General features: G+C 42.7%; 1 long non-coding RNA gene across 2 annotated transcripts; it reads right to left on the bottom strand.

The window, feature by feature from the left end:
* Positions 1-279: 279 nt before the first annotated feature.
* LOC131923211 (uncharacterized) lies at positions 280-13,527 on the bottom strand. 2 transcript variants are annotated; one of them, XR_009382543.1, is made up of 3 exons: positions 13,383-13,527; positions 4,193-4,295; positions 280-469 (listed from the first exon to the last, which is right to left on the bottom strand). It is a non-coding gene; the product is annotated as an uncharacterized LOC131923211 (long non-coding RNA). The 2 variants fall into 2 exon arrangements; XR_009382544.1 differs by lacking the exons at positions 280-469; positions 4,193-4,295 and adding an exon at positions 12,355-12,790.
* Between the last annotated feature and the right edge of the window lie 2,765 nt (positions 13,528-16,292).

Below are 16,292 nucleotides of genomic sequence, written 5' to 3'. Positions count from 1 at the left end.
CGAGATCCTTCTCAGTCTCCATGCTTGAGAACCCTTGCTGCCCAATGGCAGCAGCCAATGCTTTCCTTCACACAATTGCAGTACCATTTATCTTCTGGAGGTGAAGTACAGGAGGCGGGACAAAAGAACTAGACGTCCAGGTGCTGGGGGACGGGGGCCGCTGTAGTTTGCCTGTTTGTGCCTCCTCCCAAATTCATGACTTGAAACACAGCTGCCAAAGTAATAGCACTCAGAGGTGGGCTCCTGCGGCAATAAAATCATGAGGATGGAGCCATGGTGAAGAGTCACATCCCTTTAATAAGATGTGACCGGGTTCTTCCTTCCACACTTCCACTCTCTGTCAGGTATGGACACAGTGTTCATCTTCTTCAGAGGAGGGGTCATTCATGACTCCATCCTGGAAACACACTGGGCCCTCACCAGCCATCCAAAGCCTGTGCTCTGATCTTAGACTTGACAGCTTCCAGAGCTGTGAGAAATAAACATTTTTTAAATTATCATATTATTGTATGTGTATAGGTCTTTTCCCTGCATGTATGTATGTGTATCACATGAGTGCAGTGCCTACATCAGCCAGAAGAGGGTGTGGGATCCCCTGGAACTAGAGTTGTCCCGTGGATGCTGGGACTCAAACCCTGGTCCTTCAGAAGAACAGCCACTGCTCTTAACTGCTGAGCCAATTCTCCAGCCCAGAGAAATAGGCTAATATATATATATAACTTAGTGTGAAACATTTTGTTATAACAGCACAAGCAGCTTAGAGTCAGCCAGGAAAGTTTCTAATGGCAGACTCTGTCAGGCACACCCCCTCTCACCATACCTCAAATCTTTGACTCAACAAACTTCCATCCTTGTATGGGCTTTAAGGGTTATCTGTGAAATGTGGTCATCATTGAACAGCAAAAGCCAAGGGTTTTTTTCTAAATTAATAATGGATGATCTCTGGTAAAATAAGGTTGCTGAACATTTACTATTACAATTTACAAATGCCCTAATCTCTGGATTTTGACCTTTGACATTCGTTTACTACGTCCAAGTTTAAACAAGTGATAATGCCTCTGTGGACTTGGTAATTGCTTCTTTCTGAAACTTTGCCAGGAGTTAATTTACATACTTAATTATTAAATCTATTTTAAGGGGTTTTTGGTGTAATGTAAATTAACTTGTTTTCAATATTGCTAGCATTCAGAAGTAAATTCAGAAGGGATTTTCCTTTTCTACAAGGTGGATAATTTGCATGTTTTGTAAATTGCTTAGCGTGGCTTAAATGTTCAGCAATCCAAACCTAAAATAAAGAGCCTCCCCCCCCCACACACACTCTACTTCTCCCTTGGAAAATGTCTGCAGTATGGTAGTGACATTTTTAACTTCTTATTGAAGGTATACTTTGGGGGAGAGTTTTCGAAAACTGTCCTTCATGAAACAGATGAATATTTCATCAGAAAATGTGGTCTACTTTAAAAAAAAAATAACTATGGAGCATGCTTAAAGTGTCGATGTTAGTTACTAGGGGACAAATTATATTCAGTGGAAGTTTGAGAAAAGCCACGAAGTGCATAAGATGAACACATTCACTGTGATTATTCTCCTGAGGAGCTAGAAAATAACTACTTAGGAAGACGATGCCTGAGCGTAATTGCTGTTTGATGGAGAAAACCGGGGGAAATAATTATAAGAGCGAAGAAGATATTTCCTAACCATCTGTCATTTAAAAATAAGAAACAAAAAAGGGAAACATAGTATTTTTTTTTCCAGAAAGGCATGGAAGCCGATACAAAAGGCAACATTCTGATGGTGTAGGAGACTAATGTAGTGATGGCCCAGGCCTGCCAGATGTGATGGTGTTCCCAGGACATCTGAGGCTGTGATGTAATGATGCCCACACTCGAGGTGTGCTTTGCTGTTTCTCAATTGCCTTTATCTGACATTTCTACACAGCCAAAGGGAGAGAACACATCCAAGTGAAATGTCAGGAGTTGGAAGCAGGAGACACCAACAGAAAGATTTCCTCCTACTAGGGTACAAAGGTAAATAAAAGACAGCACTAGGAAAAATCATCTTTATCATCTTTAACTTCCTACTTTGTTTAATGGACGTAATCTTGGTGAGACAGTGAAGGACAGGTAACATTTGATTCTCTGGGGGCAGGCATGTGGAAGTCCATGGGTAATGGCTTCTGTCCTTCGCCTTCTGAGTTATCCAGGTCTGCCTTACAGACAACCGCATATGGAGGGAGGAACAGGAGAACTGTCTGGACAGCTGTGATGTCCTTCAACCACAGAGTCACTACCAGACGAGATCATGAAAGAGGTGAGAGGAGCTGGAAGCAATCCCCGTCTCTGGGTTTCCAGAGCACTTCATTTGTGCCCCTGATGGCTCTTTCCCTTTCCTCTCTGACATGACTGCTGTTTCCTCTCTCCTGAGCACTGGGGAGGGGCAGCTCTGTGTGAGACTCTTCTCTGATCAGCACGGATCCTAGCCAAGGCCTGCCAAGCAACTGCCACAGGACATACTTCTTATTGCAATCTAAAGAGAGGCCTGGAGAATAGGTGTTCTGTGGGAAGAGTGGACACGGACTTTCTGAGGTAGGCGTATTGTTTTTGCTTGTATGTACGGTTGCTTTGACTTTTTTGAATTTGTATTCTCTTTGTGTTTTTGTTTTCGTATGTTTAACCTCCCTGACATCCATCCACTCTTCGATGGGAATGCCTTGATGTCCCAAGTGGGATGTCATCAACATGTCTTCCTTCTCTGACCTAAACAATCATCCTGCCATGGAGACGGAACTGGAACACAATCACACGAAGTGTGGAAAGCTGCTGGTAGCAGCCTGTCCACTGGGGTCATGTAGATTCTCCATGTGCTCTTCTGTCCTGCGGCAGATGACACTGACTTACTGTTCGACATCACTCTACCCAGTGAGAGGCAGAGCCTGCATGTGTCCCTTCAGTCTGGGCAGGCTGCTCAACAATACGTAAGAAGTGACAGCGGCTGTGCCCGAGTCTAAGAGTTTCCTTCCTGTCTCTCCGTGAAGCCCTGAGTTACAATTTAAGTCTAGGCTCCCAGAAGCCACCATGGTATGAAGGTGCTCAAGCCGCTCAAGAGAGGTGTCTAGAGAAACAACTGCCCACCCGGCACTCTCTTCTAGATACCTGAGTGCCTAGAATATTTACTCATGAAACCAGCTATTCTAGACACCTTGAGTGAAAGAGCCTTCATGTGACGCTAGCCTCAGCAGTCATTGGGCTCAACCTTGTGAGTGACCTCAGTAAGGATCAACTAGATGATTCTAAACCTTGAGGGAGATGGCACAATTGTCAGAATCCACTGTGGTGTAGTGATATGGCTTTATTAAATAATGTGCTGCCACGTGTGCTGGATAGTTTTTTGTCAACTTGACACAAGCTAGAGTTAGCTGAAAAGAGGGAAAAATGATGTGGGAGTGTAAGCCAAATAAACCCTTTCCTCTGCAACATGCATTTTTGTCATGGTGTTTCATCACAGCAATAGAAATCTTATATATTTTCAAACACCGTTGTTAATAACATACAAATTTATAAGTAAGTATGGTTTCCCTCTTGATTATCATGTACCATCCTTGTTAACTAAGCTCTGTGGTTCACATTCTAGTTTGTCTAGTATCAGTAACTGCTAAGCTGGCATTTCTTCTATTTCTGGGCTTGCTGTCTATCTCATACATCTCTAGACACACTTTCTCCAAGGCTTTCCCCCCTAAATTCACGTGGTTTCCTTCCCATTGAGTCCCTCAAGGCAGTGCACCACTCAGTGTCTAAGTCCTGAGCCATACATTTAAAAAAATCACCTCAAAAGCTTTAGGAAATGCACACCGCCTTCCTTCTGCTCTGCCTGCTCCCACAGAGAAATGAACTCACAATCTCCCAGGGAGAAGTACCTTTGTTGTTGTAGGAGAAAAAAAAATAAGAAATAAGATAAGACTTACTATCTTAACCATTCTTAAGAGTACAGGTCAGTGGTGTAAAGTGTGTTCAAACCACATGCAACTGATCTACAGAACTTTATCATCTTCAAAAGCTAAGACTCCTTGGTTTCATGATTACATTTTTTTGCATATTTTCATGTCAATTAATGGAAGAAGTATTATTGTTTATCTCTTTTAGCAATTTAAGCCTACTTGTTTTTAATTCTTTTTTAAGGTATGTCTGTGTACCACCTGATGCCCTCAGAGGGCAGAAGAGGGCATTGGATCCCCTGGAACTGGAGTTGCAGATGGTTGTTGGCCACCATTCAAGTTCTGGGAATTCAACGCTGGAGCCCTGGAAGAGCAACAAGTGTTTTGTTGAGCCATCTTTCCAGTTCCTATTTTCAATTATTTACAAAACTAATTTTATGTACAGTGAAATCATGTTCCAAATGAGGAAGTAGGGTTCATACTTCTTACGTTAGATATCTTAACACAGTTTGGGGATATGACTTGCGCAGAAGGCTGATGTGGAGAGGAAAATGTTTGGGTCTTTTTCTCGTTTCCCATCTTTCTCATTCCTTACGTCCTCACTGCCTCAGACCTCCTTACTGGTCAGAAACCCCTACCTGAGGAGGGACACAATAGTATTTTGATATTCTACCTTACCCTGATATTATAGGTGTCACAGAGCCTTCCCCTAATCAGGATGTTCCTCTGACTCTACTTCCCACTCTGCATAACTCCTAATGAATCCATGGCTTAAGTAACGGGTTAGTCAGCTCTTTCAGTCTCCCATCACCAGGAGCCCCAGTTCTCACCCTGACCCTCGAGGCTCTCCATAGAATGGAAAACAGTGTTAGTGTTTGATAACCTGAGGGAGCTGGAGTCGTGGACTCAGCAGTGAGAGGCCAGCATGTACACGGATGCAACCCTGGGCCAATTCGTTTCTTTCCATGATGCTGGAGTATTTACATTTATTCCTTTGAACTCAATCATATCACTCTGATTTCTCCCCCTTTTCTTCAAATTTATTTATTTTTATTTCTGTGCGTTGGTGTTTTGCCTACATGTGTGTTTATATGAGTGTGTCATATCTCTTGGAATTGGAGTTACAGACAGTTGTGAGCTGCCATGTGGGTGCTGGGAATTGAACCTGGGTCCTTTGGAAGAACAGTCAGTGCTCTTAACCATAAAGTCATCTCTCCATTCCTGATTTCTCCTTTTTTATATGATACTTAGTATACTTTTGTATCTGGAATGAACGTGGGGCCTGAGGATGAGGAGTGTGCTGGCTGGCTTATGTCAACTTCACTCACAAACTGGAGTTAACTGAAAGGAAGGAATCTTAACTGAAAAAGGCATTTTCTTAATTAGTGATTGATGGGGGAGAGCCCAGCCCATTGTGGGTGGGGTCCATCCCTGGGCTGGTGGTCCTTGTTTCCATAAGAAAGCAGACTGAGCAAGCCAAGTGGGAGTAATCAGCATCCCTCCATGGCCTCTGCATCAGCTCCTGCCTCCAGGCTCCTGCCCTGTTTGAGTTCCTGTCCTCACTTCCTTTGATGATGAACACTGATGGAGACGTGTAAGACAAATACTCCATTCCTCCCCAACTTGCTTTTGGTCATGGTGTTTCACCACAACAGAAACCCTAAGACAAGGAGGGAAGAGTCGTGTCCGTGTCCCCCCCCCCCCAGAAAGAAGCTACAATATAACGGGTTGGGGCTTGGGCTGGAGGTGTGGCTCAGTGATAGAGCTCTGGTCTAGCATGGGCAAAGCCCTGGGTTCAGTCCCCACTATCACAGATATACATACATATGCGTGTGTGTGTATGTGTGTGTGTGTGTGTGTGTGTGTGTGTGTGTGTGTGTGGTACAAATATATGTATATAGAGAGAGTTTGGGGCTCCTTTGGCCAAATGTTACATTACTTTTGGTTCGGCACACTTGTAACTTTAAAGAACGCTCTAATGTTTGATAGTCATTTTTTTCTGCTTTGAAAATTTCATTATTTTACTGTTTAACTTTCTACTTAAAATGTATTTTATTATTAAGTGAAGTATTTCTTTCTAAACAGTTAAAAATTCTCAGTGCCATTTGTTGAATGTGTTTTCATATCTCATTATCATTTACTAGAGGTTTGTGTGTAGTAAGATTCACTTATGAGCCATGTCCTCTGTTCTATAACTTCCCTCCAATCATCATATGACAACACAGTGCTTTATGCTGGAGCTCTTATAGTTCTTAATACTAGGGAGAGCTTATCCTGATGCATTTTTTTTCTCAGAATGTATTTTAAATCTTGTCTAGTTTTCCTAAATAAACCACTTTTTAAATTTAAAAGTCATACTGGAATGGCTTAGTTTTTGTATTAAACTCATGTATTGGTTTGAGGAAACCTGGTAGGAATACGGGCATATGTTAATCTGAAATTTAAAAATCTCTCATTAAGCATGTTCCCCTTTTTTAGGTCACGCTTTTCATTAAGGTAATTTAAAGTTTTTGTACTTTTGTCTCATTTCCATCGTTAAAAAATTATTCATAGTCAATAGGACAACTTCATCTGTCCTGTTAATAATTTTTGCATTAGTTGGAATTTTCATGTACTGTCTTTGTGTCTGTCTCTCTGTCTCTCTGTCTCTCTGTCTGTTTGTCTGTCTGTCTGTCTCTCTCTCTTCTGTGTGTGTGTGTGTGTGTGTGTGTGTGTGTGTGTCTAGAAGTACAAATCCATCTTTTTGGTTCTGAAGAAATTTGTTTCCCTTTTCAAAAAAATAGGTTCATATTTTATCTAGTGAACTACTGAATAATTTTTAGTTTCATTTCTGGTTATAGTGGCCATTGCTGGCATTACACGTATGTATCACCAAATCTTTTATGCTTTTCAATTATAGAAAATTATGGAAACTTGAGAAATGGAAATCCTAATTTGGATTAGGGAGTTGAAGCTTTATGTATGGCCTTTCTTGAAGATGTCCATGAGAATTTTAACAATAGGGCAAAGGTCCTCTCCAACAAAGTATGGAAATAAAAATAGTTTACAAGGTTCACAGAGCATAGCTGGGGCCATGGAGGAAGAGTGGATGTGAGCAAAGCTGGGAACAAGCTGCTTTGCTGTTTATTCTGCAGAGAATGAAAATATGAGTTTCATATTTGTCCTTAAAATCTCAGCTCCTGAAATACACGGAATTCCTGCAAGGTTTGGTGGCATTTCAGCACAGAGAAGGACAATGTTGTGTTTGAGAACCACTATTGGTTCGTTTCCTGTGCGAGCCTGAATGGAAAATGGGAGGAAAGGCCTTGTGTTTCAGTTCCTTCCTGATTTTCCCCCACAGGGACAGGGATAGTTAGGTATTTATCCTCCACAAGTCGATACAAGCAAAAGTCCATATCCACACTGACACACAGGACCCACTCACAACACAAGCACTTTAACTACAAGCACACATGTGTTTTCTAGTGTGGTAGAAAAAAAGTTGTCATCTACAAAAGCTCTGTTAGAAGTTATCTAAAACCTGAGAAGGCTGGTTTGGGATCTTTGCCCAGTAATGTGAAAGGACTATTTTCTTTTTAATTTTTTAATCTTAGGCTTAATTTTTCTTGGTGTAAGGCCCAATCTCTCATCAACAGTGAGTCAGAAAGAATGCTTGAAATAGTTCTTGTGACAAGGATGGTCAAGTCTATTTCTTATGCATCTAATTATTTCACCAAAACTGGAAAAATATTCCTATGTTAAAACAGTTCATCAGATTACATAAAGATGCTTAAATTCATCTGTTAAAAATGCGAGACAACAGACAGCATTTTGTAATGTCTATTGATGTAAACTTCAGGTCTGTGATAAAAATTGTAAGGCCTAATGTGACCCAGCAGTTTCCCAATCCCTTTTCCCTAACCAGGAATATCTACTCAATGAATGCTAATCACTAATAACAGAAATGATGTAGTAATGACACCTTTCAAAACAGTAATATAAAAGTAAAACCATTCACAGAATGTGGCTGGGGACAGGCATGCGCTGTGTTCCTCAAATGGAGATCAGAGGACAACTTCTATATGTGAGTCAAAAGCCATCTGTTTGAGGGGACATGTTTATCATTAACTAGACTGAATGTTACATTACATGGCAGTGTCCAGCTTATGGTGTAGGACATAGTAACAGAAGCTATATGCCTGATCCCCCTTCCTAAAACCCTAAAGAGTAATTAAAAACAGACTGTTTAGTAAACAGTATGCTTACCCTAAAGAAGGCCACAGCTTTTAAGAAATGTCACAATGAGGTCCCGTGAGAAGGTTTGACATTTCTTCCCCAGTCTGTCCCACCTTTTTCAGGCCTTGGTGGCTAGAAGGCTATGGTGACTGGTGATGTTGTACTACCAGAGCACTTTGCAGTGTTGCTGGTGTCCCTGAAGAGCCTTTGTTGACCATACCCATGGGTGTCATCAAAAAGAGCATGAGCAGTTGGACAGGAAGGGCCCAAGGCAAAAATGTCACTCTAAATCATCACCAACTCTGGCTTGAATGGAAGAAAGGTCCCTTGCTGTTGGCATATAGGAGTGTCTTAATATGTTTGGGCTGCTGCAGCAAAATACTATTGGCTGAGTGGTTTATGGGCAACAGAAGCTTGTTTCACACAATTCTGAAGGTAGGGAGTTGAACATCAGGTTGCCAGCAGACTTGGTGTCTGATGAGGGCTCACTTCCTGCTTCATAAGCAGTGCCTTCTCTCTGCATGGGCAGATGAGGTGAAATCTCATTCAGGAGGATTCCCCCCTGGTAACTTTATCATCACTCCAAAGCCCCATGTTCTAAACCTACCACACCAGGGAGCAGTAATAGTTGTGAGAAAATGGATACGGCTAAGTCAAGAGGGATATTCCTCCTGAGGCTCTTGACTTTTTCATCTTTCCATTCTTGCTATATTATTTTCCTTCTATGCTACAGCCCTGAATTATAAGTAACGTAAGTCAGGGGTTAAGATGTAGCTTGGAAGGGAGACAAGGTTGGGGGAGGGAATGCCGGGAGAGACAGCAAGAATTGAAGGGCAATTTAGTGCAGTGGAAATTTCCTAAAATATATGAAGGCAATACTAATGAAGTCTCCAAACAATGAGGAAGACAAAGTCGCTGTTGGTCAAAGGGGTCCCATGAGAATCTCCAAACAACCCAGGCTGTAGCCAAGATAGTAGGCTGCTCTCTGCAAATGGACAGCAAGGCCCCATTGCTGAAGACAACATCTACACAACTCACTGACCATGGAGAGGGTGAGCTGGTGCCTACATAGGACCTTCGCCCCTACATTCTAGTGGTTTTGGTACAGGAAGGTACTCTGTAGGCTACCAACAACCCGGCCACAAACCCTTTGATCTACCATCTGTCCTGCTGGCAAAATAGTGGCATAAAGCTTGTGTGAGTGACCAACTAATATCTGATTTGACTCCGTGAGACAGAACCTGTACCCAACACTGTTTGGGCAGCCAAGATCCAGAGACTAGATAGCCTAGAGACCTAGGGTAAAACCAAATACTACTGGTCTAAAACAAAAGCAACAATAAAATGACTCTGAATGATATTCTGCTATATTCATAGATCTGTGCCTTATTCATCCATTGTCAGAGAAGCTTCTTCCTGTAGCAAATTCAAATACAGAGACCCACAGCCACAAATCCCTCCCCTCAGAGCCCAAGGAATCCCACAGAAGAGGAAGCAAAAAGAATGTAAGAGCCGGAGGGGATGGAGGGCGCCATGAGAACAAGGCCCTCTACATCAACTGAGCAAAGCTCATATGAGCTCACAGAGACTGGAGCAGAGAGCACAGGGCCTGCACGGGTCTGCACCAGGTCCTCTGTGTATATGTTATAGCTTCAGTTCTGTATGTTTATAGGATTCCTGAATGTGTGAACAAGTGGGCATCTGATTCTTGTGCCTTCTCTTGGGGCTCTTTTCCTTCTGTTGATTTGCCTTGTACAACTACAACTTCAATGTGATGGTTTGTAAATGGAGGCTTTTCTGTCCCACCCAGTCCCACAGCCACTTTTAAAATAATCACTCAGAGGCTTAATATGAATTACAAACCATTTGGCCTATTGCTCAGGCTTATTACTAACTAGCTCTTACAATTTAAATTAACCCATTTCTACTAATCTATATTTTGCCACGTGACTTCATGGTGTTACCTGTTCTCTAGCACATCTTGCTGCTCTGGCGGCTTGCTGGCATCGCCTCCCAACTCTGCCCTTCTTCTCCCTGTATCTCTGCTTGGATTTCCTGCCTGGCTCTATCCTGCCTTGCTATAACCAATGGTATAAAACATATTCACAGCATACAGAGGGCTTGTCCCACAGCTTTTTGTTTTATCTCATTTTATTTTGTTATGTTTGGTTGTTATCACTTAGAAACCTGTTCTTTTCTAATGAGAGACAGAAAGGGAGTGGATCAGATAGAAGGGGAAGTGGGGAGGAACTGGGAGGAGCAGAGGGAGTGGAAACTGTAATCAGGATGTATTGTATGAGAAAAGAATCTATTTTTAATAAAAGGGGAAAGAGCCTACAAAAGAAAAAAGAAAAGAAAAGAAAGGAAGGAAGGAAGGAAGGAAGGAAGAAAGGGAGGGATGGAGGAAAGAAGGAAGGAAGGAAGGAAGGAAGGAAGGAAGGAAGGAAGGAAGGAAGGAAGACAGGTAGCACAAGTTATGTCTCTCCATTTGCTTATGAGCCGACAACGCATTCACTTAACACAGACGAAGCACCTACAACACAAATGGTGTAGCCACTATACGTGATAGGATTTCGGAGGCTATCTCCAGATCAATGCCTGGGAAGACATTACCAAAGAATCTAGACTTACAAAAGGAGGGAATTTGGACTAAAATAAGGGGTGATGGTACTAGAAGGATAAAGGGGCTCAGAGAACTCAAGCTGGAAAGGGACCAACCACCTAGGTTGGGGACTCCCTAGTGGGTAAGAAATTCATGGGGGGAAAGGAAGGCTGAGTGATGCTGGCCCTTTGCCCTGTGTTCCAACCCTCGGAACTATGTCATATTACTCTACACAGCAAAGGGACTGGTGTGGTTATGGATCTTGAGATGGAGGAGATGGTCCTGTATTATCTGGTCCTCAATCTAAGTTCCTTGTAAGAGATGAGCATGGAAAAAGGGGTCGTGTAGAAGTGGAGTTCTGTAGCCACAAGCCAAGGAACATCTGAAGTGATCAGAGGCTGAGAGAAATGAGACAGGATTCCCCCTACAGCCTAAAATGGTAGCTCAGACTACACACATCTGATTCAGTCTTCTGCCCTCAGAGATGTAAGGGAATAGATTACTGTTCTTGTCAGCTACTGAGTTTGTGGAAATCTGTGACAGCATCCCTAAGACGCTCACCCATCTGCTACCCATCTCCTGTGTCCCTGCTTTCCTGCTCTACCTCCTTTTCATAGGTAATGCTCTCCCGTCTCCCAGCTTCCCTCATTAGACCACCTGCACTCAGCATCCAACACTAGCACATCCTATGTGTGTGTGACCTTCTCATAGGGCTGTCATGGGATGCCCAACTAAACTGGAAGTTCAGATAAACTACAAGGAATGCATGCATGATCTGGCATGTATTTATACTAAAAAGTAGCATGAAATTTGGATTTGATGAGAATCATGTTTTATTGGTTTTTACCTCCCCAAATCTAGTGATAATCATCAGTTGTGATGACAGAGCCTCAAAGTCATAACTTATAAAGAAAAGAAATCTATCTTCACGGTTCTGAAGGCTGGGAGGGTCAACATTAAGGTGCTACTATCTGGATATCTGGTTGGGGGCTTTGTGCTATGTTATGTTACAGCATGGCAGAGGGCACCCGATGGCATGAGTGAGGGAGTGTACGTGCTCAAGTCTCTTCTTCGTCTTGTAACGATACTCATGTCATCCTAGGGGTCCCAGCCTCATGATCCCATCTAACGAACTGCTTCCCAAAAGCCCAACCTCCAAATGCCACTGATGTATGAGTCTATGGCCCACACTCCCCACACACCACACCATAGTTTCTGATCATTTTCTTCCTGGCCTTCCAAAGTCTGGGAGCCCTGCCTGACTATTTTCCATGAAGATGACTTCATCTCTGCCCCCTACTTCCTAGTTCTCATCCTCCACAGCAATCCTCTTCAGACCCTTCTTATCAGCACTGGGACATTGTCTGCCATGATGGCCTTTAACGACTTAATCTGTATAACATTTGCAAAGCTGCAGAACAAAAGCATAAGAAACCTTTTATCTTAAAATAAAAAACGGAATTAGAAAGTCTAATTTAGGGAATTAGCTCTCTGCTGAGTACAAATTATGTTTTTAATTTACTGTCTTACCAACTGTGATCATAAACCAGAGGGCCGTGGTTAAAGGGCAAGTTTCCAGTCAAATAAATCACAAATTCAAGTCAGCCAGTGAAAACATAGCATGCTCTTTTCTGTTTTTATAGTCCTAGAAAGCAATACATGCGGGCTAGCATGCAATAAAACTGTTATCGGAGTGTGAGAAAATCCCATCCAGTAGTAGTTACATTATTGCTACATCTGCCTGATAAATTCCGATGCCTTCTGAAAGACTGACCGTTTTCCCATCAGAAGTGAGGTACAAAGTAATGTTTACTTTCCCAAAGAGTTGTCACAGCCATTCTTCCCATTCCTTCTTGAATCATGCTGCTTCATTGTCATAACTCAGAGAATTACAACCTACGGTCAACACACACCACAGTGATAAATGTGCGGTTGGCTCGTGCGAAAGTCCATACAGATTTTCTTCAGGAACAAAAGAGCAAAGAGCCACGGTGGAGAGACAGTGAGATGTGTGAGAACGTCCGCAGAGGGAAAGCTGAGGCCTGGAGGAAAACAACTGGATTAAGATGACGGTTGCAAAAGGGGAAACTGAGTCAGGAAGGTTTCAGTGTTCTATGAGCTACCTGAGATTCACTCAGTGGACGAGCTGTGGGTTCTGGAACAAAGGGATGCCTGAAGCACCGTCAGTAAAATGGCAGGTGAACACAACTTACCAAAATCTTGGTAATGTTCTGTATACAAAATGTAACACACTGGGGCTAAAGAGATGGCCTAACAGTTAAGACTGTGTACTGCTCTCGCAGAGGACCTCAGTTCATTTCCCGGCATCCACATCAGCTGGCTCTCGCAACTGCTACAACTCCAGATGCGGAGAGCAGACACCACTGGCTTTCTCAGAACCTTGAATTCATGTGCACATGCTACCTACCCCACATACATATAAACACTAAAATTATATTTATATAATATATTAAAGGTCATTTTTATCTCGAGTCTTTTCAAGATGTTGTGTAATTGAAGAAAATCCATTAAGTGATAGAGATAAAAATCAGAACCTACCAATCAGTGGCCCTGCACTGTATCTATCTACCCATATAAAATTTTTGTCCCCAATAAGGCAAGGTGGGCACAAACCAAGAGAATTCAGGAGCGAGAATGGCTGCTGACATGGAGGAAAGGCACGAGGTTTTGGACGCCCCCATTAAGGGTCTTTCTCCCCTTGTTTTGGTTTCACAGTCTCAAGACTAGACCTGTGAAAATTCAGGAAACCCAATCACTTTATTGCTCTGGTGACCAGGCAGTTAAGCTCATACTTTATAAATGAGGTTTCGCTTGAGTAAAATTGCACTTGAGAATTAATCAGGAGGAGGCTCTTGGGAAAGATGCAGAAAGCAAACCTAGCATTCTGGTTGTCATCCTCAGCGGAGTTTCCTTTCTAGAGAATTCTCCAGCAGTGGTCTGGGGTCAGAATATTTCCGGAGGCTGTCTGAGAGGACCTTGAGGGTGGTCCTGAAGATCCTCTCAGTATTGTTTGCCAACATCTACAAACATGAAAGATGGCATTCTCAGATAATTCCTAGCCAGTGAAGAATTTGAAGAAGTGAGAATCACGGCATCATACAGGAAGAGCCTTGAATTTATTTCAAAAGGTGGAAAAAACATTGTAATCACGGACGACTGTGCTTAGTGACCGGTCTCTTGTGGCAGTCCTCAAAATGAACAGAATCACACGAGAATCTGTACCACTAGAGTCTATGATGATGTTGTTGAGGAGACATGGAAAGGCCAGCAAGAAAGCTCAGCTGGTAAAAGCATTGCTGTCCAAGACTGGCGACCTGAGTCTGATTGCCAAGACTGGTGATGCAGGAGAGAAGCAACTTCTGGAAGTCATCTCCTGAACTTCGTGTGCACACTGTGCAATGTGTGCCCACATTTAAACAACACACACACACACACACACACACACACACACACACACACAGAGAGAGAGAGAGAGAGAGAGAGAGAGAGAGAGAGAGAGAGAGAGAGAGAGAGAGAGAGAATAAATTAAACTAAATAACTCCTCAAAGACTTGCAATCCAACTAAGGTAACTCTTCCCATTCCAAAATGGGAATTCCAAAATTCCACAGGACCCTTCCCATGGAAGACAATATTTTGAGATAGAATGCATTAACACTTTAAAAACATTAAGCCCTCCAAAGGAAATGCCTAGGGCCAGAAAACAATGTAAAACTTGAAATCATAAACATGCATGTACAAGCTTATGTCAAAGTAGTCCTGGCTATAGGGATTAAAGGCCATCAGCCATGGTTCCTTTGAAAAAGGGCATTAGACACATCAACCAAAACCCAGTGGGAGCTTATGTCCTGGGTGCTTTTAAAGGCATCTCCTCTGAGAAATTAAAACCCAGGTGAAGGTATAAGGTTAGGACTTATGTTCCTCATGTATGCAAAACCCTGAGCCTAGAAATGAGTATGAAAATGGGTCCTGGACATGGAGATGGTTAATTTGATCCATCAACTTGATTTGGGCTGAGAAATGACTAGATTAATAAAGCATTCTGGGTGTGTACGAGAACATCCCACAGAGATCAGCACGTAAGACAGCACTGGAGGAAGAAGACCTGTCCTGAGTGTCAGCAGCAGCATCCAATGGGCTGAGTGCTCAGATGGAATAAAGAAGGAAAAATAACCAACCAACATGGAAAAGCTCAATTCCTCTGCTGCCACTACCAATGTCTACATCAGAAGTCATGCCTTCAGCCTTTCCTCCTGGGCTCACACCCACAACTCTCCAGGGAGCTGCAAAGCTCTCAGCCTCAGCCTGGAGCTTCATCATTGGTCCTTCTTGTTCTGAGGCTTCCAGATTGTTGGAAGGAGCAGCTACTGGTTTTTCTGGCTTTCTAGCCTGCAGACAGCCATTTAGACTTCAATCATGTACTCCAATCCAACAAATCCCCTTTGAAATTACATGTACATTATGCTGTTTATATTCCTCTAGAGAACTCTGACTGATAAAGAGTTGACAGAACCTATGACAACCATGAAAGAAATTAACACAGAATACTTTGGGGGACACCTTTACCACTCAAGGCACACCTAAAATACAATGTACCTGCTAAAGAAATAACAGCAAAAACAAAAACAAAAACAAAATACAGAGAAAATGGTCCACTGAAGGAAAGTAAAGAGGCAGGAGAATTAGCACCCAAAAGTCTTGAGATAATTGAAAATAAGAAACAGTGAAATAAAATGAAAAGACAGCAAAGTAAGTGAGCAGAAGAAGGAATAGCTTATTAGGAGAAGAAAGAAGGTTTGAGTATGCCAGTACTCATGGTACTTACTACAAAGGCTCTGCTTCATAATGGATCCAGACTGAAACTACAGCAGGAAGGTAGGCTTGAGCACTTTTGGATTGGTTATACTCCGGAGTGAATTACTTGCAAGGATTTCAGAAACTCACTTGTGTGAATCCCACTGAATTAGATAGAAAGCCACTTGACTGGAGCTAGAGGGATGGCTCGGTGATTGGGAGCACTTGCTGCTCTTCCAAAGGACCTGGATTTGAGTCCCAGCACCCACGTGGTGACTCACAATCATCTGTAACTCCAGTTCCAAGGGATCCAATGCTCTCTTCTGGCCCCCACAGCCCCCCACACACATGTTACACAAACATACATGCAGGCAAAACACTCATGTACATAAAATAATTAGAAAGCTACTTGGTAGATGTCATTAGATTGCAATGCATAAACTTTTTGCTGTGACTTGAACGAGATGCTCCACCTTAGGTCTCAGGCATTTGAAGAGCTGGTCCCCAGTCAGTGGCTGTTTGGGAGAGGTTAGGAGGTGTGGCCTTGTTGGAGGATGGGCTTGAGGGTTGCCATCCCTAGTGCATTCTGCTCCCTGTGTGTGGATCAGAGTGTGAGCTCTTAGCTGCAGCTTCAGGGCCATGCCTGTCTGTGCCTCACCCTGATGGTGATAGACTCTAACCCTCTCTAACTCTAAGTCTTAAACAAACCCTTCTTAAACAGTTTCCTTGGT

Source organism: Peromyscus eremicus, chromosome 13, assembly GCF_949786415.1.
Source record: "Peromyscus eremicus chromosome 13, PerEre_H2_v1, whole genome shotgun sequence".
NCBI lineage: Eukaryota > Metazoa > Chordata > Mammalia > Rodentia > Cricetidae > Peromyscus > Peromyscus eremicus.
The sequence above is the reverse complement of the archived record's forward strand: the minus strand, read 5'-3'. Positions and strand labels throughout refer to the sequence as shown.